The sequence below is a fragment of the Podarcis filfolensis genome (genome assembly GCF_964270895.1).
Source record: "Podarcis filfolensis genome assembly, chromosome: 1".
Classification (NCBI taxonomy): Eukaryota; Metazoa; Chordata; class Lepidosauria; order Squamata; family Lacertidae; genus Podarcis; species Podarcis filfolensis.
The window spans coordinates 20275430-20284926 of NC_139604.1; the positions used below are offsets into that span (position 1 = coordinate 20275430).

The 9497-nt window shown below is 41.9% G+C and overlaps 1 long non-coding RNA gene across 1 annotated transcript in view; it reads left to right on the forward strand.

Moving 5' to 3' along the window:
• Nucleotides 1-9497, forward strand: part of LOC310743691 — a 28479-nt gene that overhangs the window by 17495 nt on the left and 1487 nt on the right. The window contains exon 2 of the long non-coding RNA XR_014539170.1: nt 3183-3311. This is a non-coding gene — a long non-coding RNA (uncharacterized lncRNA). The remainder of the gene's footprint in view (nt 1-3182; nt 3312-9497) is intronic.

Here is a 9497-nt window from a genome sequence, read left to right on the forward strand (position 1 = left end):
TTGTAGCTCTGTAATGGCTAAACTCTGCTTTTTTCCTAAAAAAAAGTTTAGGGGTACTCTCATTTCCCTACTCATATTGAAATACTGCCCCTCAATGAGGCCAAGCTTAAGATTCACAAAATGTTTAGGGGTATGCGTACCCCTGCGTTCCCCCCAGAAAAAAAGCAGTGGCTAAACCACAGTTCCTAGAACTTCTGTGGGTGGGGAAGGTGTTTTAATTGTGTAGGGTGTGTATGCAGACTTTGGCTCTCTCTGACTGTGATGGGTGCTTCTGTGTCTCAGAACTTGTGATAAATATCGCAGCATCCTCTTTAATCCAATCAGTTGCAAAAAAGGGACATTTTTCCTGCAATCATCACCGGCCATCTCCACACAGCCTGTTAAGTTTACTTTTGCTTTGTGAGCATCCCAGACAGGCGTTTAATCAGAAGTTTCAGTTCCCTGTGTCCAAGACTATGTTTTGGTTCAGTGCAATTAAACCAAATCTAATCTTAAAATAGGTCTTAATCCCAGATAAAACCAGCATTAGCGCACAGAGAGGTAATTCTTTGCTTTTCAAAGAGCAATAATGACTGAATATTAAAGGCAAATGACATGGAGTCCAATACATCAAACCTCTAATCTACTTAGCAGGATCGTGTTGTATGGTTTACACGGAATTAGAAAAAAATGCGCTCACCATTCCATTGCTTATGAGGGATACTGTATTCAGTGCAGTCCATGGGATGCTACTTAAAATGCTGTGGTGGTGATTCTTAATAGCTCTAGTCTTGTGAACCAAAATTATTTCAGAAAGTGTCCCTCACTCATACCTGTTATTATCCCAGGCATGTATTAAAGCTGATGTGAGGTAGGGAGAAGGAGTGGTCATTTGGCTACTTCCTATGGTTTATTGAAACAAGCCAGGGAGGAGCCATTGTTTCTGACCATGGCTCATTCAAACTAACCATGGTTATCCTTGTCATATGTAACAACAAACCATGGTTAATTCTAAAATGGAAGCTGCTGCTTCCAATCTCCTCCTCCCAGCTCCTCTTCCCCATCAAGGTGCATAGGACTCAGTTATGGATGGCCATGTTATTTTGAGGCGAAAAATCACACAAGTGCCTCTCGCTGGGAACAGAAACATTTTGATAATGGAAAGGAACAATTTGCTTCCTTTGATTCAGTTTGATTCAGGTTCAAGATCAGCTGCCTCTAGAAAATACACATACCCGACCCAAAGGTACTGTGGCCAAGTAATTCATTTCTACCTCTTCTTGTTGAAGATAAAATTTATTATTATTATAAAACCTTATACAGTTTAGACTCGAATGATTAGCTGCATTGCTGCCCCCCCATGTTGACAGTCTCTAAAGAAACAGAAATGGACGTGAATCTCATCCTTCCCAAAAATTTGCATTTATTGTTCCTGTTGACTTACTATAACCTTTCTGAAAATAAAAAGGAATCACATCTCTTCCCGCCATCTTCCATTTGTCCTTTTCCCTGTTTAGTCTATTATTGGGAAGCTGGCTTGTTTCTTTGGAAAAGCACTATGCCGTTTCAGAAGAGCTTCTATAAAATGTACCACAGTCTGACATTTGCACATCTCTTGCTAGCCGCCAGTTCCAATTCCCAGGCTTAGTTCAGCAAACATTGATCTGCTGCAGCAGGGCTGTTCTCAATGCTCCTCAGACATATTCCCATGCTTTCCCTATGATGATCTTTCTACATAACTACCCTGTTGGTTAGATTAAGATCTAGTGCAAAGCTACTGAAAGAAATGAGGGCTTGGGTGTTAATTCTCTGTTCTGATGAGCTGAACGGAAGAGCTGGTAAAGGCATAGCTGTCAACGTTTCCCTTTTTTTAAGGGAAATTCCCTTATTCCGAATAGGATTCCTCTCAAGAAAAGGGAAAAGTTGACAGCTATGGGTAAAGGAATGCAGCCTCTACTTTTGCCTACTGCAAAATGAAAAATGGACTCAAAGTGTGAGCTGTGACTCCCGTCCAAATATAAGGCGTTCACACGGAAGTTTGTTTCTTTCCACTCAAAAATTCCAGAGTTTCGAAGCATTAGCCATGCCCCACAGTTAAATTAATCAAGGCTTATTTTGGCAAATTCCTGCTCCACCTACTTTTCTGGCAAGCGAGAGCTTAAAAGCAAATGGAGAGGCCTGAAAACTGGAAAATATGATCACCGTGAGTGGTTTATTCAATCTAAAAGGGGAAAAAATCACACCAATGTATACCTTAATTTAAAACGTTCTCAGGAACACAGAAACACAGGCATTTTTAAAAAATGGCATTAAATGTATAGAAAATATAAATCAGGACAGTGGCCCATCTAGTTCTGTATCCTTGCAGTGGCCAACCAGATGTCTGTGGGAATGGCACTTTCTTCTCCTTCGGTTTTAAGCAACTGGTACTCAGAAGCATATTGCCTCTGACCGTGGTCATCAAGGTGAGTAGCCACTGATGGACTTATCCTCCACAAATTTGTCTAATCCTCTTTGAAAGCCATCTGAGTTCAGGGATGGCCTTTGAACTGAGCAACAAGAAGCAGTCGCTTCTCATATAAGATTACAGAGAAGGCACCATATTGTTGCATCCAGTTGCCATCTGTCTGTGTGTCACTCGGGGGAGGGGGGGGAGGGAAGGAAGGATATTGTTTCTGGTTAAGTCAAGTGAGACTTTGGTTTAATTCAGGGATGGGGAACCTGTGGCTGTCTTACTCTGCCCAAGGGTGGCCTTGACTGAAAGCATCAGAGAATGATTGATTGATTGATTGATTGATCGATAGATGCCTTTGCCTCCTTATACCATGCTGCCTTTCTTCTGTGGGCTCATGCAGCTGTAGCAGGTTGCCTCATCTCAAGAATAAAAAATATCTGAAGGAACCCAGTGGACACCAATGAGGCCTTCATGACACATCTGAAGGCAGCCCTGTTCAGGGAAGTTTTTAATGTTTGATGTTTTATCGTGTTTTTAATATTCTGTTGGGAACCACACAGAGTGGCTGGAGAACCCCAGCCAGATGAGTGGGGATATTATTATTATTATTATTATTATTATTATTATTATTATTATTTACATTGTTAATATCTGGGAGCACCCACTTTTTGTCCTCAGTCTTTTATCACATTTTCCAATAGCTGTTTTTTGCAGACCCTCCAAGTATCCCTATTTTCCAAATTTACAGACGCCGTCTCAGTTTCTGATTTGATCCTGGAATGTCCCACTTTTCCTTAGGACGTCCCAGTTTTCATCGGAGTAATGTTGGAGAGTATGGACTAAAACGTCTCTATTTTCAACGGAGAGATGTTGGAGGGTATGTTGTTGCTGCGTCTTGCCTTTTTATCGTGACCATTATTGTTTCTGCTGTCTATAAAAATATAAACACTGTGCTGTCACAAATTCCTTTCACCGGAGCAGTGTGAGGAAAGGCTGGCTGCAATATGGTTTCAGGAGGGGGAAAACCATGAAGACAAGCCTTTCGTTCACCTGTTCACAGGCTCACGGCTGTGGATTTGTCAGAAGCAGAAATCAAATCAAATATTGTGGTACCCCAGGTTAAGTACTTAATTCATTCCGAAGGTCCGTTCTTAACCTGAAACTGTTCTTAACTTGAAGCACCACTTTAGCAGTGGGGCCTCCTGCTGCCGCCGCGCTGCTGGAGCACGATTTCTGTTCTCATCCTGAAGCAAAGTTCTTAACCTGAAGCACTATTTATGGGTTAGCGGAGTCTGTAACCTGAAGCGTATGTAACCTGAAGCATATGTAACCTGAGGTACCACTGTAGTGAGGGAATGTGTCTCACAAAACACCCTAAGAATTTTGTTTCAGCGTTCCCCCCCAACCAGGGAAACCGAATAAAGGTTTCCAATCGTTTTATAAAATGGTTGGGCAGATGACAAAATGACGTTACATGCAGGAAACAACTGCTTCCCTTCTCTCCTTTTTGGGCATTTATATAAACAGCAGTGTGACTGTTACATAAAGCCAAAGGCTCTCCTCTTTATAGCATTTTTCAGTGTTTATCTTATGCCAGCCACAATAAATACCACCACCGCTTCCCTTCCATTTATTTTCAAAGAGTTTATCTACTAGCAGCAGTGTAAATAGGGAAGATAATAATTTATAAACTCTGTGAGCCATGTATGTTAAAAAAGTTCTCAAGAACAATCAAAGTGACAGTTAGCATAGGATGTTTACAAGAGCAACTTGTTCCCTGGTTTACAGCGAAGACGTTTTCAGGTGTGGTGGCTTATTAACCCTTATAGTTCTTGTTCATTTCCCCAGAATCCAGAAATGACCTCTTCCTTGCCTTCAGAACCTGTTGTCCAGAAAGCTTATTATGATCTCATCATGGACACCAAGTGAAAGGGGGTGAACATACCCTCCAACATTTCTCCGATGAAAACAGGGACACACTATTGCAACAAGCTATCCTGGGATGCGGGTGGCGCTGTGGGTTAAACCACAGAGCCTCGGACTTGCAGATCAGAAGGTCGGCAGTTCGAATCCCCGTGACGGGGTGAGCTCCTGTTGTTCGGTCCCTGCTCCTGCCAACCTAGCAGTTTAAAAGCACGTCAAAGTGCAAGTAGATAAATAGGTACCACTCTGGCAGGAAGGTAAATGGCATTTCCGTGCACTGCTCTGGTTTGCCAGAAGCGGCTTAGTCAAGCTGGCCACATGATCCGGAAGCTGTACGCCGGCTCCCTCGGCCAATAAAGCGAGATGAGCGCCGCAACCCCAGAGTCAGTCACAACTGGACCCAATGGTCAGGGGTCCCTTTACCTTTATCCTTGTTGCCTGCCCAGATCTCTCATGCATGCAACTGCATTTCCTCGAACCAAGCACTTTGTTTCAGTGCCTTGTAATTTCAAACATTTTCCAATAAAAATATTAAGCTATTTAGACAGTAAAGTAGTTGCATATTGGCTCATGTGATCATCAGTTGTGGTTACACGATCCTTAAATGAGCAGTGTAGTGAAAACATGTTAGTTACTGCGGCAATTACCTTGAGCTGTTCAGTATTTATCTAGGCATATGTTCTAGTCAGCCAGTGGAAAAAACCTCTTTTGACTCGTGCAGTAATCTAGTCAGTCAGGGGAATAACTGCAGGTTGGTTGCTTCCAGTTCAGGTTTGCTGTTGTTTTGTTAGCAATTTAAGAAATCAGACCACGCTCAGACTTGATACAACCATGATGAAGCTGTCAACAAAGTGTTGTCAAAAATAGATTTCTGCTTTATTAGGGCTAGAAGAACAGACAGGAAGTAACTTTAAATCCAAATGGGACACCGTTTCCAGTACTGTGCTTACTCAGGAAGTTTGGGAATCAGATCTTTATAAATGGCCCAGAAACTCCTTCCTTTTTGAAGTTAGGCTGAGCAAAATATGTTTTTTTAAAAAAGATAGTGCTGGCAGTGTGGTAACTCAGTAGCTGATTTTTCTTCCTATATTATATTTCCACTCATCTGTCGTCACACTGAGGACTGAGTGTGCCCAGGAGGCTGTCACTGCCTTTGCTGTCCTCTTCCTTTGCTGTCACTGCCACCATTGGGGGGAGGGTGAAGGGAATAAAGGGGAGAAGCTCTTTCTCGTCTTTGTCCGCGCCTCCTCCCTGCCTCTGGTCCTGCTGAAGGTAATGCACGTGGCACTATGGTCTAAACAGTAATAGTAATAGTAATTTATTATTTGTATCCTGCCCATCTGGCTGGGTTTCCCCAGCCACTCTGGGCAGCTTCCAACAAAGATTAAAACTACATTAAAATGTCCCACATTAAAAACTTGCCTTCAGATGTCTTCTAAATGTCAGGTAGTTGTTTATCTCTTTGACATTTGATGGGAGGGCGTGCCACTACCGAGAAGGCCCTCTGCCTGGTTCCCTGTAACTTGGCTTCTCGCAGGGAGGGAACCGCCAGAAGGCCCTCGGCACTGGACCTCAGCGTCCGGGCAGAACGATGGGGGTGGAGATGCTCCTTCAGGTATACTGGACCGAGGCTGTTTAGGGGTTCTAAAGTTAACCACTGAGCCTCTTGGGCTTATCGATCAGAAGATTGATGGTTCGAATCCGTGCGACGGGGTGAGCTCCTGTTGCTCTGTCCCAGCTCCTGCCAACTTAGCAGTTCAGAAGCACACCAGTGCAAGTAGATAAACAGGTACCGCTAGGGCAGGAAGGTAAATGGCATTTCCATGCACTCTGGTTTCCCTCACAGTGTTCCGTTGTGCCAGAAGCGGTTTCGTCATGCTGGCCACATGACCCAGAAAACTGACTGTGGAGAAACGCCGGTTCTCTTAGTCTGAAAGTGAGATGAGCGCCACAACCCCATAGTCACCTTTGACTGGACCTAACTGTCCAGGGGTCTTTTACCTTGAGGATGACAAGAGAAGGAAGCCTGTATTTCGAAACCCTCACCAATACATTTAAAGCACATCAAACTCATTTAAAGGACGGAACTTCTCCCAAAGAATCCTGGGAACTGTAAAACTTGCTTTTATTTTATTTCATAAAATTTATATACTGCTCAATTGTTGTTTTTAAAAACACCCTCTTAAGGGTGCTGGAAACTGTAGCTCTGTGAGGAGAAAACTATAGTTCCTAAGAATTATTTGGGGAAAGTCATGTTCTTTCAATGCAGGCCAAAGGAGTTTTATGCGTGTGGTGTGGATCTGCCCATAATTATGTGGCTATTATGTGATAAATACTTTTGTGACTGTGAACCAGGTCATACGCCCTGTCTGCCAAGTTGTTGTTTCCTGCTCTGTACTCTGTGCCTCTTTCTACACGTCAAAGTATTTTGCAGTTGCAAAAGTGGGTTGCATATTTTGCCAGAACTTCCATAATGTTTTTTGGAGTCTAGAGCCGTTACTCAATGAGGGAGGGTGAAATGCATTGCTTGATGTCTATAATGTTCTCAGCTCCTAGGGCCTTCTGGCGGTTCCTTCACTGCGAGAAGTGAGGTTACAGTGAACCAGGCAGAGGGCCTTCTCGGTAGTGGCGTCTGCCCTGTGGAATGCCCTCCCACCAGATGTCAAGGAAATAAACAACTACAGTGGAACCTCGGTTGTTGAACGTAATCTGTTCTGGAAGACCGTTTGACTTCCAGAATATTCAACAACCGAGGCTCCATGGGCGGTCAACAAATCCCATTGAGAAAATTGAGAATCGCGCATCGGAAGCCGTTCAACTTCTGAGGCGCGTTCGTAAATGGAAGCAATTACTTCCAGGCTTTTAGCGTTTGAAAACCCAAACGTTCAGCTTCCGAGACACTTGAAAACCAAGGTTCCACTGTATCTGACTTTTAGAAAACATCTGAAGGCAGTCCCGTTTTGGGAAGTTTTAAATGTCTGATGTTTTGTTGTGTTTTTAATATTCTGTTGGAAGCTGCCCAGAGTGGCTGGGGAAATACAGCCAGATGGGCGGGGTATAAGTAAATAATAATAATAATAATAATAATAATAATAATAATAATGGTTCTCCATATTTGTCTGTTAATGCCTACTTTAAGTGCTGCTCTATTGCAATGCCATTCGCCATTGAACCAATTGCTTGTCCTATAGTGGTTTATTTGCTCATTTTAAATGTATTGAAATATTTTATTTTCAGGAGGTATTTCATGTGCAACATTACGGTACTTTAGACCATTAGGCTATGTAGATAGGCTTCTGAATATTTTATTCTCATTATGAATACCTTACATCAAAGCCTCAGTGACCTGCAATGAAAGTAACTATCAAATGAGTATACAATATATATATACACAACAATCTTGATATATTCCAGTTCATTCAGACTTTCATCGTTGGTTAAGTGATCAGCATTATGGTGTGCAAATGTGTTGATTACAACTAATCAAAGCAGAAATGGAGTGCTGTCAGAACTTCTTTATTGTTTCAGAAAATGGTTTGAATTTACCATTCAGATATAAGCCCTCACATACAAACAGCCAAGGGAAAAATTAAGAAGAAAATGACAGGCTGCTATTGTCCAACAGAATTCCATTGTATGGCTTTTCAGCGCTAATTCTTCCATTAAAAGGGACAGATTTAAAATCTTTCTTAACTCAGTAGGGGAAATGTTACATGGGTCAATACTGGAAGATTTTAGGTTTATGAAAGAACAAGTCTTTCCCATCCATCCCACAATCCCCTCTTCATTGATGAGGTCAAACAATTGAATAAACTTGGGAGACATGCACAGGTTTCCACTGTCTAATCCCAAAATTTAGCAGAAGTGAAAAGGAGAACACAGTAGTGGAATGATCATTGTTTAAAATCCGATCTATCAGAGCAGCATTGATGGCAAGTAGAGCTGCTCTCCAGTATGTTGAATGATGTTCAGCGTTAGGCAATTACTGAGTGTGGGACTAACAATGGAATGACGTCTTCATATCAATGAGCCAACTCAAATTATCTAAAAGCTTTATCTTTGCTACGCCTTTTATCCATTCCCGTTAGATATGCAGTTCATAATTGAAAGGATCCTTACAAGAAGTGAGAGACTATCTAGAAACTGCCCCTGCAAACTTCTCTTCCTAATAACGAACTTTGGACAAGCTCTGCTGATACTAATGAAGTCTGCAAAGCCACCATAGCACCTGATGAATTGCTCCCATAAGGTTTCAAGTTACCTGGTTGGATGGCCGCCAAATGCTTGAATTAGCTAAGTGGATTTCCATTTAAGCAGGTGGTCTATAAATTAGTCACTCAGTTTTCAAGTGAAATCTATTAGCATAATTATTCGTAACAACAACAACAACAACATTTCCCCCTGCTTTACTTTTTTGGTAAAAGATTTTATAGATTTCCTAGAAACTGCAAGAGCAGTACAATAAGAAGAAGAAAAAAAGACAAAAGATTTATACAATCTGAAGAGAAACCAAAGATGGAGGATGAAGTTGATGGACTATGCAGAACTAGATAAACTAACAGGAAGGATTCGAAACCGGCGGGATCAGAAATTCATGGAAGACTGGAGTAAATTTATGGACTATTTGAAAAGTATTTGTGAAGATCAGACGACGTTTGTAGGTTTGCAAGAAGTTTTGTGAGGAGTATTAATGGAAGTATTGCAAAAATGGAGAAGGGGAAGGATGATTTGTTAAGAGATGTAAAGGCAATATAAAGTTAAGAAATGCATAAGTAGCGGTCAAAATGGTGGATCATCAGAGGTGCTGATGGAAGTCTAAAAAGATTGTATAAGTGATAGGTTTTGTGGTACATTTTATAATTTATATGTTAAAATCAATAAAAAATTTAAAAGAAGAAGAAGAAGAAGAAGAAGAAAAGATGCTCAGAAATGCAAGCCAAACCATTGCTTCCTCACTGAAGGACCATTTAGCATGTGCCTCCAGACAGCTTTATCTGCAAATCTCCACTTCTTAAGATGGAAAAGGAGTACTTATTCCAGCCACAGTCTTTTATCAAGAGCAGGGGTTGGCAAGGTTTACCTCGCCTGGGCAGGTTCACTCCAGCGGAGATCCCTCCGTGGGCTGGATTGTGCGCGCGGA